At 39.9% G+C, this 22,456-nt stretch overlaps 1 non-coding gene across 1 annotated transcript; it reads right to left on the bottom strand.

The window, feature by feature from the left end:
• Positions 1-15,388: 15,388 nt before the first annotated feature.
• LOC136201639 (small nucleolar RNA R71) lies at positions 15,389-15,495 on the bottom strand. Its single transcript, XR_010673985.1, has one exon. It is a non-coding gene; the product is annotated as a small nucleolar RNA R71 (small nucleolar RNA).
• Positions 15,496-22,456: the final 6,961 nt, after the last annotated feature.

The raw sequence follows: 22,456 nt of genomic DNA on the forward strand, positions 1-22,456 counted from the left end.
GAAATCAAACTTGAAAAAACAAACAAAATAACAAAATCAAAATAAAATTATTGCAACAAAGTTATTAAAATATTTATGGTGAAGTCTCGTGCTGGAACCTACAATCTTTTTTTTTCCAAATTGGTATTGACTGTGCATTGTGGCGGCGACCACCATGGAAAGGACTGTCAAGCTGGTAGGCCTTTCGCTGGAGATAGGATGGAGATGGTCAATTATGTTGGGGGACAACAGAGGTACAATCAAAACTTCAACAACTACAACCCCAACAACTACAACTCCTACAACAACAATAATTGCAGGAGGCCTCAACACCCGAACTTATCTTACGGGAGCTCAAACCAAAACGTGCTAAGGCCTCCCAACGGGTTTGTCCAAGAGCACAGAGAGCAGGGGCTTGGCATGCCCCCATATCAACAGCAGAACCAAGGTCATATGCCACCTTCCAAGGAGCCTGATGAAGTGGTAACCCTCTTGAAAGAAATTTCAGTCAGGCTTGCCAATAATGAAGCCTTCTGCAAGGATTTGAGCAATCAGGTGGCTCAGATTAATAGGGACAGACAAGAAAGGCCGCAGGTTTCTCCCCCGAGCACAATGGAGAAGAATCCAAAGATCCAGAGGAAGGAATAAGTAGTGGGAAAAATCGGGTTTTCCCGGTTTTTGATTCAATTTTGAACAATTCTTTTATGCTTTCAGTTCTTACTTTTTCATGAATATTTTGATTGCTTTATTTTCAATTTCCGTTTCTTTTCATTGAATCAAATTCCCCATTAGTTTTTCTTATTTATTTCTCTAAAAAAAATCGTTTTTCGGTGTCCCGGGCAAAAGGGGGTGAAATTTTGACCCCTTGTGCCCAGCTTGCCGAGCTGGGCACTACCTCCCAACTCGGGCGAGCTGGGGCTAAACCCCAGCTCGGTCGAGTTCAGGAAATCCTTCCCGAACTCGAAAAAAAAAATATATATATATATATATAATATAAAATAAAAGAATGGGGGATGGAATTCATCCCCCTTCTTCTTCTACCTTTCTTTCTTCTTTCTTTCTTCTTCCACCTTCTCTCTTTCTCTCTCTAAACAACCTCAACCCCCAAATCTTTGTTTCTCACCCGAAATTAACGATTAAGGTATGTATTCTTACCTATTTTTTATTTCAAGCATGATTCTAAGATTAGTTTTTAGTTTAGGAACTTTAATTTTGGTTTTTAGGTAAACCTAGGTTTTTAGGATTTTCTAATTTTTGCTTCTTTCCTTGATTCCTTTACACATTAATGACTTGTTGGTGAATTCTATATGCTTTGGGTATGATTTGAGTTCCTAATTTGAGATTTTCGGAAAAAATTATTCAATTTAGGTATTTTTTCCATTCTTAGCTTCAAAAGTCCGACTATGTTATTTATAGCCGAAAACCTATCAATAGGATCTATGAGATAATTAGTAAACATTTAGGGACCAAACCTTGCAATTCAATCCCTAAGTGCCTAACTTTAAAGCTTAATCATGTTTTGTGAATTCATTGTTTGGGTGGTTTTAACACTAACTGTTTACTTGTACATATATCGCTTCTAACTTATCCGTTTTGGTTACCCTTCTTATCCTCATGAAGCTATGGGATGGAAAGGGAAAGACAAAGTCGTTGAGGAGGATGAAAACAACGAGTCTGATGTCGAATTTGTCGACTCACTACAGGTTCAGTATAACTCTCCTTTTGGTTTAACATGTAAGGGGGAGGGGGTTCAGTATGCTTGTTTTACAAACCAAGGCCACTCCCCCCAAGTCCTTTTTGATCAATCTTTCTTAGCGTCTCTGGGATTGCATAAGGATTTCAAGAAAATCCTATAAGACCAAGGTTGGTATAATCTAGCCACAAAGAAAACTGTCGCCTATGACAACTATACCCTAGAGTTCCTAAGTACCTTGAAAAAGGAGAAACCAGAGAGTAGTGACATATATACCTTCCGGCTGAGGGGACACCCCCTTTCGCCTCCGAGAAGCGGCCATAGCGGCCTGTATAGGAGTTAGGAACATAAATGGGGCTCTTTCGGGTTTTGAAAAACTCATGAATGCCGAATTATCCTGGGAAGAAATGACCGGGCACTCAGAATTTAACTCTAGCACTGCTACCCCGAGATCTCTACGAGATCTGCTTCTAAACCTTGCCCAAAAATTCATAGCATATAATTTGTTGGGCAAGCAAGAGAGCAATAAAGTCATTACTGGTGAAGTGTTTATACTGTGGTGCATTTCCAAAGGGAAACCGGTCAATAATGTAAAACTATTTTTTCTTGTTTCCGTAGCCAGCTTAGCAATAAGCGTGGGTCACTCGGGCTAGGTTACTTGGTGACCAACTTTGTCAAAGACCGCTGGAGAGACAATGTCTTTGATGAGGATGGCCACCCACCAATGGTACTTAACTCGGATTTTCTTGGAAGATCCACTTTTCAGGGGGTGTTGACTCGGGACCCAACTCAAGGAGCAAGTTCAAGTAGCCAGCCACGAAAGCGAGCACGGAGACCACCGCGCTAGAGGGTAGTAGAGGAGGAGCGAGAGGGAGATGAAAAATACGGAGATATAGCTGCAGCATGATGGTACCAAGCAGAGTACCAAGAGTCGGGGGTTCATGCTCAATCCAAGCCTTGAACACAGTGATGACTGAGATGTGGAATCTCAATCTCCAAACCTATGTTACTGTTCAGTATATGGATCACCGTTTCACCGCCTTCGATCAGACCATGGATCGAAGACTATCTGGACTTGAGCATGTGGCTGTGGATTACTATGAACGCTACGGTATGGAATGGCCATATCCCCCGGCCGATCAGTAAGTTGTCTTCTCCACCCTAACTCCTTTCACATGTGTTTTATTGTTTTTATATGCAATGTTGGAACTTATTGCATAATTTAAGTGTGAGGAGGAGGGGTAGACAAACTTACAAAAATTGTATAAATTTTTAATTTTTGTTGCATCGTGTCTAGTTTAGTTTTGATGTTTTGGTTTTTATTTCTGTTTTTACATGTTTTAGGGCCTAAAAACTGAAACTTCCTTCAAAGCTAAACTTCGTTATTTGTTTCTGGGGACTGGGAACCGAATCTAAAATTACATGACAAATAGTTTAGGTGTGGGACACAACCCTTGTATCTGTAAACGCGTGAGCTAAAGATTGCATTTAGACTCTACTTTTGAAGAAATACTAAAATCAGTACTTAGGTAGATAACTTAAGAATTGAAGGCATGTGATATTGAATTTAAGCTTGGGGAGAACTAATAAGCACAAAATTGAAACCCAAAGAATTGTGAGTTGAATTTGAGCCTAAGAGCGAACATCAAAAAGCTCTTTTTCTTCACATTTTTGTGTGAATGCTTTGACTTGTGGAAGATTACAGATTTTGCACCTAATACTGAGTTGAATCTGCATGCACTGATTTGAGATGATAAATGATGTATCAGCCTCATTAGAATTAACCTTTTTTTTACCTTATTTTTGTCTTTTTCATCCACTCTAGGAAGCCCTTTTGAGCCTTAGTTTTTGTAGTTTGTAGTTTTCTTTCTTTCTAACCCTTATTATTGCAAACTATCACTTAGTTTGTTACCTAACCCAAGTTTTTTTGCAAAGCTCACCTTGAGTCTTTGTTTTATTCTAGCGCTTTTTCTTTGTTTATGGCACTATAAAAGCAAGCCAAAAGGCTAAGAGGTGAACGAGCATTACTGTTAAAATAAAAAGAAAAAGAGGAGAACTTCGTTCCCCATTTCTTAAAAGCAAAACGTCTCATTCAAAAAAAATAATGAATAAAAAGCTCAATCACTTCATATTTGCTAAAGCCATTTTAACTTTGTTTTTCTAGCGCTAGGACTTCTAACCCTTGTTATACCTATAACCCTTTCTAACCACATTACGACCTCAATTCGAGGCTGTTTTTGATATTGTCGGAGTCATGTAGCAAGTATAGGAATTCAGATGAACGTGCAAAGTCAACGTAATCCTAAGCAAGAACATAAGCCGAGAGGAAACACTTTAGCCACTAAATATTGTGTGAATTGAGTGAACTACCTATGGTGAGGTGTTTTACTTAGCTGCCCCCTTAAGCTCATTTAATTGAACATGTATCCTTTTCTTAAAAATATGACATGTGATAATTGAAATGCGGCTTTTGGATATCGTGTCTCTACTTTGTACTTCCGAATACATGTAATTAAAGATGCTCGAAATTGTGTCAGGCACCTAGTAAAACCAGGAGGTTTTTTCTAGCTTGGCTAGTGATTGTGGGTTTAGTTTTTAGTTTACTTGGGGACAAATAAAGTTTTAAGTGTGAGGAGGTTTGATAGGGGTCAAAAAACCCTATCTTTAGGTACGGTTTTAAGACGGTTTAGTTTAGTTTTTCATCAATAAACGAGCAACTCTCGCATTTATAAGCATGTGTGTGTGTTAATTAGATTTTGTATATGTTTGATTTACTTTTATAGTTTAAATTCGTTTTCTGATCATTTTTGGGCAAATATTGCCAAACTAACACGTATGTTAGCTTTCAATTATTTATCATGGCCAAATGATCCACCAAAAGTCGCACCAAACGGAGTTTCTACTCAAATCAAGTGAATGGTGGGTCAATTTAGCCTCAGAACTAATGTCGTTTAGAGTTTACATGTGTGTGCAGGTCAAAACATGAACAAGTTCGGGCAAAAATTGCATCTTGGGAACACCCGGCAGTCACGCGGGGCGTTTGGGCACTTGATGCTCACCAAACTGGCCTTTTTAGGCCAACTCAGTGAGCTGGCCCTTAAAGGCCAACTCGACGAGCTGGTCTGTGGGAATCATTCTTTTGACTGATTCCCGGTCCCACGATGCCACGATTGCGGCTCACTCCTCCCACATGCAATAGGAAACGAATTCGGTCAGATTTGGGACTCAAACTGCAACTATAAATAGGACTTTTCATATGTAAATTAGATATCTTTTCTCTTTTGTAAAAACCCTAGCTGCCTGATAGGGGTCAAAAACCCCTATCTTTGGGTACGGTTTTAGGACGGTGTTTAGCGTTATTTCATGAATAAGCGAGCAATTCTCGCATTTATATGCTTTTGTGTGAGTTAGTTAGAAATTGGAAATGTTTTATTTACTTTTCGTTGTTTAGGCTCGTTTTCTGGTTATTTTAGGCAAATATGGCCAAAATAGCATGTACGTTAAATTTCCATTATCTTTTATAGCTAATTGATCCGCCAAAAATCGCACCAAACGGAGTGTTTACTCAAAATGAGCGATTGGCGGGTCAATTTAGCCTCGGAACTAATGTTGTTTGGAGTTTATGTGCGTGTGCAGGTTAAAACATGATCAATTTCAGGCAAAAATCGTGTCTCGGGGACCCCCGGCAGTCGCTCGGCGAATTAGGCATCGGCGAGCAGCCCAGGCCATGCTCGGCGAGCAGCCTAGGCGCTGCTCGGCGCGCAGCCCAGGCGCTGCTCGGGCTAGCTGGCCAGCTCGCCGAGCTGCCCTACGGGAATCAGTCAAAAGACTGATTCCTGGCCCCACGAAGCCACGATTGACCCCACGACTTCCCACCTGCAAAAGGATATGAATTAGGTCAGAAAGAGGGCCCGAACCGCATCTATAAATAGAACTTTTCAATTTTAAATTATATATCTTTTATCTTTGTAAAAACCTAGCTTCCACCTTGAGAAATCCTTTCCATCTTCCTCAACCTCCATTGAAGACAGCTCCGAAGCTCCGTCCATCGAGGATTGCTCAAGTTCCATCCTTAAGTCCTAGGAAGACGCATGCATTGGTAGACAGGTTCCCTGAAAGGGATTTTTCTTCTTTTACATTCTGTCTAGCCTCTGATTCATGCTATGAATCCTAGGCTCATTGTATCTTCGTGACAATACTTTTCATCTTTGATATATATTATAGTTTTGTTTATTCAATTGTTTTATTGCTTTAATCTTTGTCTTACGCTTTGTCTGATTGGTTTAACTCATTCGATAATCCCAAAATTAAGTTGGCACATGTTGCGAGCTGAATCTGACCTAGTCAGTGCCTATAGGATTGACGACCCTATAGAAGATTAAGCCCAAATTGCTGAGCCTTAGAGCTAGTTTCGGCCTTACAAGGGAATCATGAACTAGGGACCTCAGGAGGATAGGTAGGGTTAATCGCCTCGGACACAAGTGACTTAGATTAGGTTTTAATTCTGTTGTCTAAACAATCTATTTTCATTATCATCGTATCCCTTCATGTTCCTTCGGGTAATTACATTGGTAAAAGATCACCTAGGAGTAGTTTAATTTAAATTAGGATTAGTATAACTTAGCTAGGAGTAGAATAATTCAACTAGGAGTAGATTAACTTAATCAAAACAAACTCAAAACCCACACAACCTAGATAACACCTGAGACCAAGTAGCTCGATACTTGTAGTAAATAAATCATGTGGATTCGATACCTGGACTTGTCCAGATTTATTACTTGATAACGACGGGGTACACTTATCCCTTACTGAGCCTTCTTAACGGGAGGCGCATCAAGTTTTTGGCGCCGTTGCCGGGGAAGTAGATTAATTCTATAAATACCCGACAACCGCCAATAATCAAGTTTTTGGCGCCGTTGCCGGAGAAAGTAGATTAATTCTATAAATACCCGACAACCGCCAATAATCAAGTTTTTGGCGCCGTTGCCGGGGAAAGTAGATTAAATCTATAAATACCCGACAACCGCCAATAATCAAGTTTTTGGCGCCGTTGCCGGGGAAAGTAGATTAATTCTATAAATACCCGACAACCGTCAACAATCAAGTTTTTGGCGCCATTGCCGGGGATTTATTTCTTCTGCAATATCGAACCAAAGGTCGATTTGTTAGTTTAGGCATTCCTTTGTGAATATCCTTTGTTTATATCATTTATACATGTTTATACATATACTTGTTTATACATACACTTGTTTCTATACGATTCTTTTTGTGAATATCCTTGTTTATATCGTTTATACTTGTTTATACATATACCTGTTTATACATACACTTGTTTATATACGATTCTTTTTGTGAATATCCTTGTTTATATCGTTTATACTTGTTTATACATAATTCTTCATACATGTTTACCTATACTTATAATCGTATACTTGTTTATATTATTTATACTTATGTATACATAATTCTTTATACTTATTCTCTATACTTGTTGATATATAATCTTTATAACTTCTATACTTGTTCATATCTTTTGTATTTGTTCATAACTATATACTTTTACTTATCAACTTTTGTGCTAGAACTTCACTTTTTCTCAGCATTCTCTGATCAATGAATTGGCAAGAAAGAGTCGAGTGGCAAGCTCAAAAGTTTACTATCCTATCAAGACAATACATTCATACCCTGGAGAATGAGGCTCCCAATCCCTCCATGGTCGAGATTAGACCTTGCCATGGGCCGATAAGCCCGCCCGCCCGGCCCGAGCCCAGGCCCATTTAGCCGGCCTGGACACATAAAATTAGTGTCAGGCCCGGCCCGGCCCAAACCCGATTAAGCCCGCCTAGTAAATGGGCAGGCCTGGGCTATGTAAATACCCGACGGGCCTGGCCCGACCCCGCCCGTTATATATATGGATTTATAAATTTAATTATATAAATTAAATGAGTCCATAAAAACCCTACATATATAGATTTATAGATAATTAAATAAGTAATCAGTATTTAAAATTTACAATTAGTTTTCTAAGACTTATTAACTATTATGTTTATTGTTTTTTATTAAAAAAAGTTAGTATTTATTTTAATTGATTTTTTTTAATTTAGATATGGGCTTGGGCGGGCGGGCTTGGGATTCCTTTTTTAGGCCCGAGCCCGCCCAAGCCCGAGCCCGAATATATTAGTGTGGGCTTGGGCTTATCAGATTTTATCACAAGCCCGACAGGCCCGGCCCGAGCCCGGCCCAGCCCGGCCCATGCCGAAGTCTAGTCGAGATAAATAAGAAAATGGATATCTTGATGGCGAAACTGAGCCTCAACACCAATGAAAGTGTAAGTTTTATGGGTAATCACCAAAGGTATAATTCTAACCCCAATTCTTACAGCTTTTATGGTAGTGATTGGAGGAGACCTCAACACTCAAATCTGTCCTACAGGAACCCTAACATGTTGAGGCCTCCAAATAGGTTTGTTAATGAGCACAGGGAAAACGAATTGGGAGTGTTTCCTTACGAACAAGCAAGCCAAGTTTCTCCACAACCCTCTAGTTCACAAGATGAGGTGCTGTCCCTTTTCAAAGGAATATCAGCCCGACTTACAATCAATGAGGAGGTTTGCAAGAACTTGAGCAACCAATTGGCTCAAATAAACCATGAGATGCAAGAGCAATCTCGGGATGCTCTCCCAAGAATAAAGGAAAACATAGAAATCCCACAAAGGGAATCAGCTCAAGCCATCTCTTTGAGGAATGACAAAAAGGTAGCACCAAGTCCACTGTCACATGCATCACTCAAGGTAAGTGAGGAACCGGAAGCGGAAAGCAACCCCGGTTCAAAATCTGAAATTCTAAATCATGTGAAAGAGATAAAAGATCAAATCAAAACTTGTGTATCTCAACTACCTTTTCCTCAAAAGTTAGAAAAGTTTAGGTTTGCTTCATACTTAGAAGTTTTCACTCTCTTCGACCTACCAAGAGAATCCAAAAGGGAGCAAACCAAAATTTTTCATAATATGTTTAAATTTGGCAACTTATTTTCATTAAACTTATTTGAGGCCCCTAATCCATTTTGTAGGTACGGATTATTTGTTAAGGAATTCGAGTTCCTAACGCGGATAGAAGCTTATACTTAGGAAGGAACTCTATGTCGAGCTAACCGACTATAAAAGTAGCGCTTCTTGGGAGGCAACCCAAGTTTGAATAAAACTTTTCAGGTTTTTACTTTTTAATAAATTTTATAGATATACTTTTAGGTTGGTTTAATTCTTTTATGTTTTTTATTTTCACTGCTCGGGTTAAAATAAAATAAAAATAAAAAAAAGAGGGCGTAATTTTGCCCCGGAAGGCCCAGCTCACCGAGCTGGGCACTGCCGCCCAGCCCGCTAGGCACTGCCGCCCAGCTCGCCGAGCTGCTCGGCCGAGATAAGCAACAGTCGGGATTTTTAAATCCTAAACGGAGCTGAAAAATAAAAAATCGTAAGACGGGCGAAGTTCAGGAATTTTTCCCGAACTCTCTTCAAAAAAATAAATAAAAAAAAATCTGGCAGCGCCAATCATCAAGTTTTTGGCGATTGCAATAAAATCAGTAAGTTGTCTTTTCCACCCTAACTTTTTGCACACGTGTTTTATGGTTTTAGATGCAATGTTGGAACTTATTGCATAATTTAAGTGTGAGGAGGAGGGGTAGACAAACTTACAAAAATTTGTATAAATTTTAAATTTTTGTTGCGTCGTGTCTAGTTTAGTTTAACGTTTTTGGGTTTTATTTATGTTTTTGCATGTCTAGGACCTAAAACCGTGAACCTCCTTCGAATCTAAACTTCGTTATTTGTCCTTGAGGGCTGAGAACCGAATCTAAAATTGCATGACAACTAGTTTAGGTGTAGGACACAATCCCTGTATCTGTAAAAGCATGAGCTAAAGTTTGCATTTAGACCCTACTTTTGAAGAAATGCTAAAATCATTACTTAGGTAGATAACTTAAGAATTGAAGGCATGTGATATTAAACTTGAGTTTGGGGAGAACTAGTAAGAACAAATTTGAAACCCAAGAACTGTGAGTTGAATTTGAGCCCAAGAGCGAACATCAAAAATCTCTTTTTCTTGACATTTTTGTGTGAATGCTTTGACTTGTGGAAAGATTACAGATTTTGCACCTAATACTGAGTTGAACCTACATGCGATGATTTGAGATGTTAAACGATGAATCGGCCTCACTAGAATTAACCCTTTTCTTTACCTTATTTTCTCTTTTTCATCCACTTTAGGAAGCCCCTTTGAGCCTGTATTTTGTATCTTGTAGATTTTTCTTTCGTTCTAACCCAATTTTTGCAAACCATCACTTAGTTTGTTACTTAACCCGAGTTTTTGCAAAGCCCACATTGAGCCTTTGTTTTCTTCTAGCACTTTATCTTTGTTTATGGCATCATAGTAGCAAGCCAAAAGGCTAAGAAGTGAATAAGCATTACTATCCAAAAGAAAAAGAAAAGAAAAAAAACAGAAAAGGAAAAGAAAAGAGACGAACAAAAAAAAGGGAGAACTCTATCTCCCAGTTCTTAAAATTAGAACGTCTTAGAAAAAAAAAATATGTGAATAAAAAGCTCAATCACTTCACAATTTGCTAAAGCCATTTTAAACTTTGTTTTTCTAGCGCTAGAACTCCTAACCCTTGTTGTACCTTTAACCCTCTAACCACATTACAACCCCAATTCGAGGCTGTTTTTGATATTATCGGAGTCATATAGCATAGTAGAGGAACTCGGATGAACGTGCAAAATCAACGTAATCCTAAGCAAGAACATAAGCCGAGAGTAAACACTTTAGCCACCAAAATTGTGTGAATTGAGTGAACTACCTATGCTGAGGTGTTTTATTTAGCTATCCCCTTAAGCTCATTTAATTGAACATGTGTCCTTTTTCTTAAACATATGACCTGTGATAATTGAAATGCGGCTTTTGGATATCGTGTCTCTACTTTGTATTTCCGAATGCATGTAATTACAGATGCTCGAAATTGTGTCAAACACCTAGTCAAACCAGGAGGTTTTCTAGCTTGCTTGTGATTGCGGGTTTAGTTTTTTAGTTTACTTGGGGACAAGTAAAGTTTTAAGTGCGAAGAGGTTTGATAGGGGTCAAAAACCCATATCTTTGGGTACCGTTTTAGGATGGTTTTTAGCGTTATTTCATGAATAAGCAAGCAATTCTCGCATTTATATGCTTTTGTGTGAGTTAGTTAGAAATTAGAAATGTTTTATTTACTTTTCGTTGTTTGGGCTCGTTTTCTGGTTATTTTAGGCAAATATGGCCAAAATAGCATGTACGTTAAATTTCCATTATTTTTTATAGCTAATTGATCCGCCAAAAGTCACACCAAACGGAGTGTTTACTCAAAATGAGCGATTGGCGGGTCAATTTAGCCTCGGAACTAATGTTGTTTGGAGTTTATGTGCGTGTGCAGGTTAAAACATGATCAATTTCAGGCAAAAATCGCGTCTCGGGGACCCCCAGCAGTCGCCAGGCGCTGCTCGGCGAGTTGCCCAGGCGCTGCTCGGGCGAGCTGGCCCCTAGAGGCCAGCTCGGCAAGCTGCCCTGCGGGAATCAGTCAAAAGACTGATTCCCGGCCCCACGAAGCCACGATTGACTTAGATTAGGGAATCACGAACTAGGGACTTCAGGAGGATAGGTAGGGTTAATCGCCTCGGACACAAGTGACTTAGATTAGGTTTTAATTCCGTTGTCTAAAAAATCTATTTTCATTATCATCGTATCCCTTCATGTTCCTTCGGGTAATTACATTGGTAAAAGATCACCTAGGAGTAGTTTAATTTAAATTAGGATTAGTATAACTTAGCTAGGAGTAGAATAATTCAACTAGGAGTAGATTAACTTAATCAAAACAAACTCAAAACCCACACAGCCTAGATAACACCTGAGACCAAGTAGCTCGATACTTGTAGTAAATAAATCCTGTGGATTCGATACTTGGACTTGTCCAGATTTTATTACTTGATAACGACGGGGTACACTTATCCCTTAGTCAACCTCAGTGGTGACCGAACGTCGCTGAGGTGCATCACTTCCCCCTTGAAGAATCCTCTCCATCTCCTCCATTGAAGAACATTCGAAGCCCCTCCTTAAGTCCTGGGAAGATGCCTGCAGTGGTAGACAGGTTCCCTGAAAGGGATTTTCTTACTCTTTTACAACTTGTTTATCTCTTGATCCAGTCAATGAATCCTAGGCTCATTGTATCTCCCTGACAATTTTCTCCATCTTTAATGTTGATACAATTATTATTTTATTCAATTGATTCATCCATTTAATCTTTGTCTTACGCTTTGTTTGATTGGTTTAACTCATTCATAAATCCAAATATTTTGTTGGCATATATTGTGAGCTGAATCTGACCTAGTCATAGCTTATAAGATTGACGACCTTATAGAAGATGAAGCCTAAATTTCTGAGCCTTAGAACTAGTTTCGGCCTTACAAGGGAATCACGAAGTAGGAACCACAGAAGGATAAGTAGGGTTAATCGCCTCGAACACAAGTGACTTAGATTAGTTTATTAATTGGTTGTCAAAACAGATTATATTCATCATTATCGTATCATTCCATATCCCTTCGGGTAATTACATTATTGAAAGATCACTTAGGAGTAGAATAACTTAGTTAGGAGTAGTTTAACTTAATCAAAACCAAGCTTAAACCCCTCAAAGCCTAGATAACACTAGAAACTGAGTAGCTCGATACTTGCAGGAGTAAATCCTTTTGATTCGATACCTGGACTTGTCCAGATTATTACTTGATAACGGCGGGGTACACTTATCCCTTAGTGAGTCTCAATTGGGTTTCTGCCCTGAGGCGCATCAGTGACACAGAACATGCTATATATGTATATTCAAGTGACACAGATAGCAATAGTTGACTATATCACCATACTTCACTGATTAAGTTATATACAAGTAGCACTAAGCATGTTCATACACATACTCAGAGTCAGTTCTATAGCTCCCTAAACAGAACATCAACCATAAGCTTCATAGCAATACACATAAACAACACCATGTTGAATGTTTTTCCATAAGCATACCAAGCCAAGTGACAAGATACATAATGATGGAGATTTAGTTGACCATATGACTATACCAAGCACAATACTCAAGTGACACAAAATATGCTATATATGTATATTCAAGTGACACAGATAGCAACAGTTGACTATATCACCATACTTCACTGATTAAGTTGTATACAAGTAGCACTAAGCATGTTCATACACATACTCAGAGTCAGTTCTATAGCTCCCTAAACATAACATCAACCATAAGCTTCATAGCAATACACATAAACAACACCATGTTGAATGCTTTTCTATAAGCATACCAAGCCAAGTGACACGATACATAGTGATGGAGATTTAGATGACCACATGACTATGCTTCATTGTACTCAAGTTATATACAAGTAGCACTAAGCATATTCATAAACATACTCATAGTCATTTCTCCCTAAACATAACATCAACCATAAGCTTCATAGCAATACACATACACAACCATTGTTTATCACATACTCATGTCTGACTATTGTATATACAAACGAATTCAGTTCATGGCAATTCCTATACACAACCCTTTATCTGATACTCATGTCTGACTAAGGAATACAACCACATCATACATGCAACCAACATAACAATATATGTACTCAACAAGTTAAAGAAATCTTCTCATATGTTGTAGGCATGAAACCATCTCTTCCATCAGCCGTCCCATATACTTCAGCACTCTTACGTACTATTCCTGCAAATAAAAAGAGCAATATTTACCTATGTCAGCATCACGAAGTATATATTGCCATAGGTTAAAAAAGATAAAGACCAGAGATTTAACCTTTTCAACGATATAATAGATATTGTTTCCAGCTGCTGAAATCAACATACACAAGAGTAAATCGGATGAGGAAAATGAATAGTAAGGAACAATGAAACTCTAATACATCTAGGAACAAAGTAAATATGGCTTAGCATTACCTTGTTTCGACCCAGTGAGAAAGCAACCGGTCGGAGATAGCCAAAGAGAGGGGTGGGAGAGATGAAGACGAGCTGCACGAAACCTAGTTAGGGATTTGGAATGAGAGAGGGGTTTATATATGAGCTGAAATTTCAGTCAAACAGATTGAGCGTGACAAGTTTTTATTGGCCGCGTAAGTGAAAATTTCATTGCCGCTTTTTTGTTTTCCGCAAACAATGACAGTTATTTATAACTACTCTCATCTAATGATTAAGTAAATTTTGACTTAAACGCGCGCTTTTTATAGATGACAGACTTGTGTCATCGGAAGGCCACATTTGAATATAGCTGATTTAAACTTACGCTTTCAGATGACATGATTTTAATATACTGTCATGAAAAATAATCAGACGACACGAAAACAAATCTCTGTCATATATCTTGTGTCATGTGAAAGGGAAAATGGCATAGTGCATATTAATAATATATCTTTTAATTCAATTCCATTTTCACTATTGTTTTACTTAAAGTTTGATTTAACAATATTCTTTAAGTAATATTAATTGGTGTTTTCATGTAAAAATGTTTGGAAAGAAATTTGATATTCGAACATGCAAACTTCGTTGAACACTTAAGAAAATTCGGATTTGAATGGTCATTGGGGTAATTCGAGTAATCGGGTTTAGATTCCGAATTTGATTAATGTTTTCAATCTAAGATCGAAAGTAAAGATTGATAACAGTTCAATTTCTTTAATTGAATCAATTGGTAATTTATTAAATTTATTTTAAACAAATCAAAGTTTAAAGTTATGTTTTTGGCTTAGCATAAATTAACCTTGGAATAAGTTATAATTTAGATTTAATTGTTGTAATTGTAATTAGAATTAAAATTAGAAATCATTTAACAATTAATGATTTTCTATTTACTTTAAGAGAAAACGAATTTAATCAAAACACCAATCTTTTAATCAAAATATCAAACGTTCCCTGTGGGATCGATATCTTTTATTACTTAAACGTGCAAACTGTATGCTTGCGGAAAACACCCAACAAGTTTTTGGCGTCGTTGCCGGGGAACAGTGTTGATTTTTGAAATTATTTTTCTATTGTGTGTTAAATTCTGAATCTTGGTTTATAAATACATATATTATATACTTACACGGTTTTTCAATTTTGGTTTTGAAGGTAGTTTTTGTTCATGCGCGGGACAAGAAGTTCCGGCATTCAACTAGAATCACTAGATCCTGAAATTGAGAAGACGCTAAAGAAACAGAAGAAACTTAAGAAGAAGAAAAATAAAGAGATACAAAATCAAGAGGCACGAGTAGTAGAAATGCCTGGAAAACGCCCTAGGCTTATGGATTATGCTACACCAGGAATTAATGGAGTTGCCGATAGCGTAGTCAGACCCCAAATAAATGCACATCAATTTGAGATAAAACCAACATTATTAAATATGCTACAAAATAGTGTTACTTTTTATGGATTACCTAACGAAAATCCAAACACCAATTTGACCAATTTTCTTGACATTTGTGACACTTTTAAGATTACTGATGTTTCTGCCGACGCAGTCAAACTTTGTCTTTCCTTTTACATTAAAGGATAGGGCTAAGGTTTGGTTAAATTCTATGCCGGTCGGAACAATCCAAACTTGGAACCAACTTGCCCAAGCATTCCTATCCAAATATTTCCCCTAGCCAAAACAGCTAAGAGCATAAAAGAAATTACATCATTTACACAAAATGAAAACGAAACCTTATACGAAGCATAGGAACGCTTCAAGGAACTTCAACGTTTATGCTCACACCATAATCTACCCGATGAACTTTTAATGCAAATCTTCTATAATGGTATTAATCCTACCACAAGGGGTTCACTTGATGCTATGTCAGGGGGTTTATTTATGAAGAAGATATATGTTGAAGCGAAGGAACTTTTAAAGTAAATGGCTATAAACAGTAGCATGTGGCCCGCGGAGTGATAGGGACGTTTTATCCCTATCTTTATGTACGATTTTTAGAGTCATTTGGGTTAATTTAAGTCATTTTTCATTACATTTCTAGTTTAAGTACTTGTTTGAAATTGGTTAGTGGGTTTGAGTCAATGTTAGTTTGTTTTAGTTATTTTTTCAGTTAATTTCGTTCACTTTCACCCACTTTCACTTTTTCTTAGTTTGTAGTTTCACCCACGTTCACTCACTTTTGTCCAATTTCACTTTAGGATTAATTTGAGTTACTTTAATTTTTCTAGATTTTTAATCTCTTTTATCTTTTCAATAATGTTAAAGTCTTTATTAGAATTTAATTAAGTTGTAATTTTTGGAATAAAAATTTGTATGTGTGGAAATGAAACTCACCCATTTGAAATGTCTAATTTGAGCTTTTTAACGTTTGATATTGTAGTCAAGGGAAAAGACAAGCAATGGGACAAGGTGTGAAAGGGAGAAAAGAGGCAAAAAAGCCTAGCACTAAGGCCAACGCATTGTGCTAGACCTAAATTTAAGAAAAATACTGATGATCCGTGAAACCAAACCGGGCCGAATCATAAACACGGGCCCAACCTATACTTAGGCCCATGGTTCAAGATCAAACGGGCTCCGAATAAAGGAAGCGGGTAAAACGAGTAACCGCCCCGAAATCCTAAACGGAGCTTGAAACCTCCCACTCAAAACAAACGAGACCACGTTTGTAGCCACGTAAGGGACGTGGCCTGGAAAGAGTAACCGCCCCCGGCGGTTACCTAGGAACACTTATAAAAAGGACATAGAAGCAAATGGGGAGGTACGTTTACATCTTTTCCCCATAATACCAGTATCAATTTACCAACCTTCCCATAAAACTGACTTGATCGTCGGAGAGTTTTCCCGGAGATCCTGTCTCCGGTTCTGTTTTGCAGGTAACCGCGGCGAAGATCATCAAATCGAATCTGGCAAGTTATCATTGGTGCGGTGAGCGTGGATCCTTTTTTACCAACATTTGGTTAAAGGTACCCTAAGAACATGTCAGAACCATCACGAACGGCCGGAGTTACAACCAGATCAGCTAGTACGAACTCAAGAGGTCCACGGCAGCCTGCGAGTACACAGCCTGTGGTACCCAGCTCGTCGAATCCTTCAGGGCAGTTGAGTCCCTTATTGGAGGTCCAAGTGCAAACTGAGATGGAGATGTCTAATAGCGATTTTGTACAAATGGCAGGACAGGTCTTGGCTTTGAATATGAGCCAAGCGGCTGGGGATCGAATGATTAGTTTGTTAACTGCAATCGCTGAACACAATACCGCCGTAACGGCTGCCCCTCAAGAACCTGTTGTCATCTCCACACAACAACCAACTATTCCTGCCATATCTACGCTTCCACAGCCATCTCGAGAGCCAAATCGGATGAGTCAGAGTAGTCGCATGACACCACATAGCCATCCAGACCACTACTCACACCAAGATCCTATTATGACGATCCATCCGACCTGGCAGTCATCCCAACCAATGCCAGGAATGCAAGGAATTCTTCCGCTACGACAAACGGAACCCTTTGACCACGGACATTCAGGGTTAATGACGTCTGGAGGGAATATGTCTGGGCGGGAGCATACTTGGAACTTTGATCCTATAACTGGACAGCGGTTAACCCCACGGTGAGAACAAGTGACGACACATATGGCGGGTGGACGTCACCCAGAATTCATCAGCAACGGATGGAAGAAGTTCTGTGGGAACCCAATACTGAATTGGAAGATCAACTGCGAAGCATGATGGAGCGGATGGGATACACACCTAGGGCAAGAGCAGCGGTGCAGAGTGATTCGCCTTTTGCCCCATCATTGCGAGAATTTATTCCAGATCACAGAATAAAAGCACCGGCGATACCTAAATATTATGGGGATCCAAATTCTGACCCTGAGGCGCATGTCAGAAACTATAGAGAGTTGATGGATGTTGCAGGAGCAAGCGAAAGCATAATTTGTCGATTGTTCTCGACCACTTTGGGAGGAGCAGCATCCGATTGGTTTCGGTCCCTACCAACTGAATCTATTCACAACTGGAATCAATACAGTCGTGATTTCTGTGCAAAGTTCGTGGGCTGTAAAGCAGCGGATGTGACGGATAGGCAGCTGAAGGAGATCAAACAGAGAAACTATAATTCCCTAAGGGAATTTGTAGTCGCATTCAATGATATTCTGGTGCGGTTACAGAACCCAGATATCGTGAGCATTTGCAACATCATGGCGGATGGAACCACAGATTGGAGCATGCGGGAGGAAATCATCCGCAATAAACCACGCACAGTGGCTGAACTCATGAAGATAGCAAAAGAATTTATGGAAGTGGACGATGTTAACAGGGAGCATAGAGCTCAAACCCGGTGAGAAAGAGATGCGGCTAGATCCACCTCGGACAATCGCCGCCATCAAGGCCAAGCATATTCTAAGGGTAATCTGGTTCGAAAAAGCGATCGTTCCTTTAAAGGGGGGGATATCAAACACCATTGAACACGACTCGTCATGAGGTGTTACTTTGGATTGAGAAAAACCCTCTGAAAAAGGATGTGCAGTTTTCTGAGGCGAAAGGTCGAACCAATTTGGGGCGATATCCTAACAAATATTGCAGGTTCCACAGATTGAATGGCCATGACACGAACGATTGCTATGAATTGAAGAAGGAGATTGAAAAGCTGATTGAGAGGGGCAAACTGAGTCAATTCATTAGAAAAGAAACGATTGGTGAGAAAGCAACGCTCCCGCATGAGTTAGAAGCAAGGCCAGAAAAAAAGCAGAAAAAAGGGGTGATTAACGTGATAGCAGGCGGGATCTATGAGCCTCCAACAAAAAGGGCTCGTCGTGAACAGCGAAAAAGCAACACGCGTAGGGGGGATGCCCTCAATTACTCATTTGCGTGAATCACGGAGCCGCATGCGGATGCTTTGGTAATTACGATGGCCATTGAAGGATGGGACGTTAAGCGGGTCCTTATTGATACAGGCAGTTCTTGCAATGTCATTACTCGAACTGCATTCAACAAGTTGGGAATTAACGACGAGCGAGTGGAACATACGTTCATGGATGTAACTGGTTTTGGAGGTCAATCATCTCAAACAAGTGGACAGGTGGTGTTGGAGACAGAAATGGGCGACAAGAATCTAAAATGGCGAGGTGATCTAGAATTTGCAATTGTTGATCTCCCATTGGCCTACAACATAATTCTGGGGCGTCCGTTCCTGTCAGAAACAGAGTCGCTCATCTCAATGAAGCATTTGACATTGCATTTGCCAACACACCAAGGGCGAGTCATTGTTGAAGGGGATCAACTTATATCTCAACAAGCTTATACATTGTCACTTGAACCGAAGCCAGATGGAGAGGATAAAGTTGATGAGAAGTTGCCGGCTGAAGCGTTAGGAGAAACAGAACTATTCGCCATCTCAAATGATAAGAACGTACGGATAGCGACAGGACTTCCAGAGGAAACGAAGAAAGCCATTACCGAGGTGTTGATCCAATGCGAGTCGGCATTCGCCGCTCCGAATGAAGTGCTGAAGGGGATAAGTCCAGATATAGCAACCCATCGTTTGAATGTGGACAAAGGTGCAACCCCAGTGCGATAGAAAAAGAGAGGACATGCTCCAGAACGGCAGAAGGCGATTGAAAAAGCAGTGGCGGATTTGCTAGAATCAGATGCAATTCGAGAAGTCACCTATCCGGAGTGGCTAGCCAATGTGGTGCTAGTCAAAAAGCCAAATGGAACGTACAGAATGTGCGTCGACTTCAAAGATCTGAATAAAGCTTGTCCGAAGGATATGTATCCGCTACCTAACATTGATATATTGGTAGATGGGACTACGGGATTTGAAGCTTTATCGTTCACCGACGTGAAATCCAGTTACCACCAGATACCAATGGAGAAGGCGGATGAGATCAAGACGTTGTTCATAACTCATCAGGCGACTTATTGCTTCAAGGTGATGCCCTTTGGATTGAAAAATGCGGGAGCAACATATCAACGGATGATGAACAAGATATTTTCAGACAAATCAGGCGAGAACTTCTCGATTTATGTAGATGACATGATCATTAAAAGCAAGAAGATGCAAGACCACCCGCAGGATATTAAAGAAATCCTGGAAGTACTGATCAAATATGGCCTCAAATTGAACCCAGAGAAATGCACGTTTGGAGCAAAAGCAGGAAAGTTCCTGGGTTTCATTGTTAGCGGCAAAGGAGTTGAGGCGAATCCTGAGAAGGTTAAAGCAGTGATGGAGATGAAGACACCGAGGAACATAAGAGAAGTACAGAGACTGAACGGGCGGTTGGTGGCATTAGGGCGATTCATATCATGCTCAGCTAGGAGATGTCTACCTTTCTACAATGCCATCAAAAAATCTAAGTCCTTTGAATGGACGTCGGATTGTCAATAAGCATTTGAGGGGATAAAGCGATTACTATGCTATGCGCCCTTAATGAGTAGGCCAGAGGATGGAGAAGATTTATTTCTTTACGTATCTGTCACCAGTATGGCGATATGCACGGTGATGGTGCGGGAAGAAGAGGGGCAACAATATCCAGTGTACTATGTGAGCAAAGTCTTGAAAGACGCAGAACTTCGGTATTCAAGGTTAGACAAAGTGGCCCTCGCGGTGATAACCATGGCAGCTAGGTTAAAGCCATACTTTCAGGCGCATACTATCATTGTGAGAACTGGAATTCCAATGCGAAAGGTACTACAGAAACCTGACGCATCCGGCCGATTAATGGAGTGGTCAATTCGGTTGGGAGAGTTCGATATTCGCTACGAAGGAAGACCAGCTATAAAAAGTCAAGTACTTGCCGATTTAGTGAATGAGTTCACATGGGATGAAGACGAATGTCCAAAAGCACAAAAAGAAGAATGGAGTATGTTCACAGATGGGGCATTGTCCACAGATGGAGCTGGACTGGGAGTCGTCATTAAGGGACCGGATGTTATTCGCCTGTACTATGCGGCAAAGTTAACATTCGAAACTACCAATAATGCCGCGGAGTATGAAGTAATGATATGCGGATTGAAGTTGCTTAATGAACTTACGCCAGAAAGAGTGGTCATCTACAGCGATTCTAAACTCATGATAAATCAGATCACAAAAACTTATCTGGTGAAACAGGAGGATCTGGTCAAGTACCATCAGGTGGTCGGCAGACTGACGCAGGAGTTAACAAATAAGGGAGTCGTCTGGGAAATGGTGCATGTTCCGAGAGGCCAGAACACAAAGGCTGACGAGTTGGCAAAAGCAGCGGTGAGTAGAGAACCATGGAGTCAAAAAGCATGCAATTTGGAAATAAGGTCAGCACCAGCATTCAAAGTCGATCAGATTATGGTCATCGAAGAGCTGGAAGATGATGAAGATTGGCGGATGCCCATCCGCCAATATCTGGAACATGGAGATTTGCCGGTTGATAAAAGCTTAGCCAGAAAACTAATTGGGCAGTCAGCGAGATACTCAATTCAAGATGGAACTTTATACCGGAAATCATATACATGTCCATGGTTGAAATGTATTAGCCGCAATGAAGGAGACTATGTACTGCGAGAACTCCATGAAGGAATTTGTGGCGCACATGAAGCATCCGCGGCGTTGGCAAGAAAAGTCAAGTTGATGGGATATTATTGGCCAAAGGTGGTGGAGGATTCCCAGAAGATGGTAGCGGAATGTCACAGCTGTCAAATCCATGCGAATGAAAAGCATGTTCCCGGAGCCGAACAAGTCACTATAATGACGGCGTGGCCATTCGCAATATGGGGGATCGATATAGTGGGCCCGTTCCCAGAAACGACAAAGAAAAGGAAGTACTTGATAGTCGCAGTCGACCACTTCAGCAAATGGGTAGAAGCGGAGGCAGTAACCGCTCAAACACCTGAGCGAATGATTGAGTTCTTACGAGAGAACATTATCATGCGGTTTGGAATCCCACAAACGCTTATAACTGATAATGGCACCCAGTTCAACTGTGTAAAATTCAAAGCATATTGCGAAAGCATGGGGATCAAAAATCATTTTTCTTCTGTAAATCATCCCCAATCGAATGGTATGACAGAGGTTACCAACAGGGCCATGATTCAAGGAATCAAGAAGCGGCTAGGCGATAAAAAAACATGTTGGGCGGATGAGATACCTCATATGCTATGGGCATACAGAACTTCTGTAAAGGCAGCAACAGGCGAAACACCTTTCTCGCTGGTTTATGGAGCCGAAGCAGTCCTGCCTGTTGAAATCAAGTCGCCTACAGATCGGATAATTTATTATTGTGACACCCAAAATCCTATCAACATTAGAGATGCATTGGATTTTGTAGAAGAACGAAGAGAAAAAGCTTACATGCAAATGGCAGTGTACCGCAATAGAATCAAGAAGTATCATGACAGAAGGGTGCGAAAGGTGATAATCAACGAGAGCGACTTGGTCTTGAAAAAAGCGGATAAAATACAATCCAGAGAAGGCAAAGGCAAATTAGGCGTCAACTGGCTCGGGCCTTACAGAGTATCCAAGAAGCTGGGACCATCGACTTTTGAAATAGAAGAAATGAGCGGAAAAAAGCTCCCGCGCACCTGGAATCTAGAGAATCTACGCCTATATAAACAGGCCGAGTAGTTCAGGGAAATGACGAGTACTCTTTTTCCTTTTATGAGTTTTTCCCACTGAGTTTTCTGATAAAAGGTTTTAATGAGGCTTTGATCCCGCACAGTTTGTATACCCATGTAACAAGAAGTCTTTTTTATTTATTAATAAAGATATTCAATTGTTGCATCATT

Source organism: Euphorbia lathyris, chromosome 7, assembly GCF_963576675.1.
Source record: "Euphorbia lathyris chromosome 7, ddEupLath1.1, whole genome shotgun sequence".
Classification (NCBI taxonomy): Eukaryota; Viridiplantae; Streptophyta; class Magnoliopsida; order Malpighiales; family Euphorbiaceae; genus Euphorbia; species Euphorbia lathyris.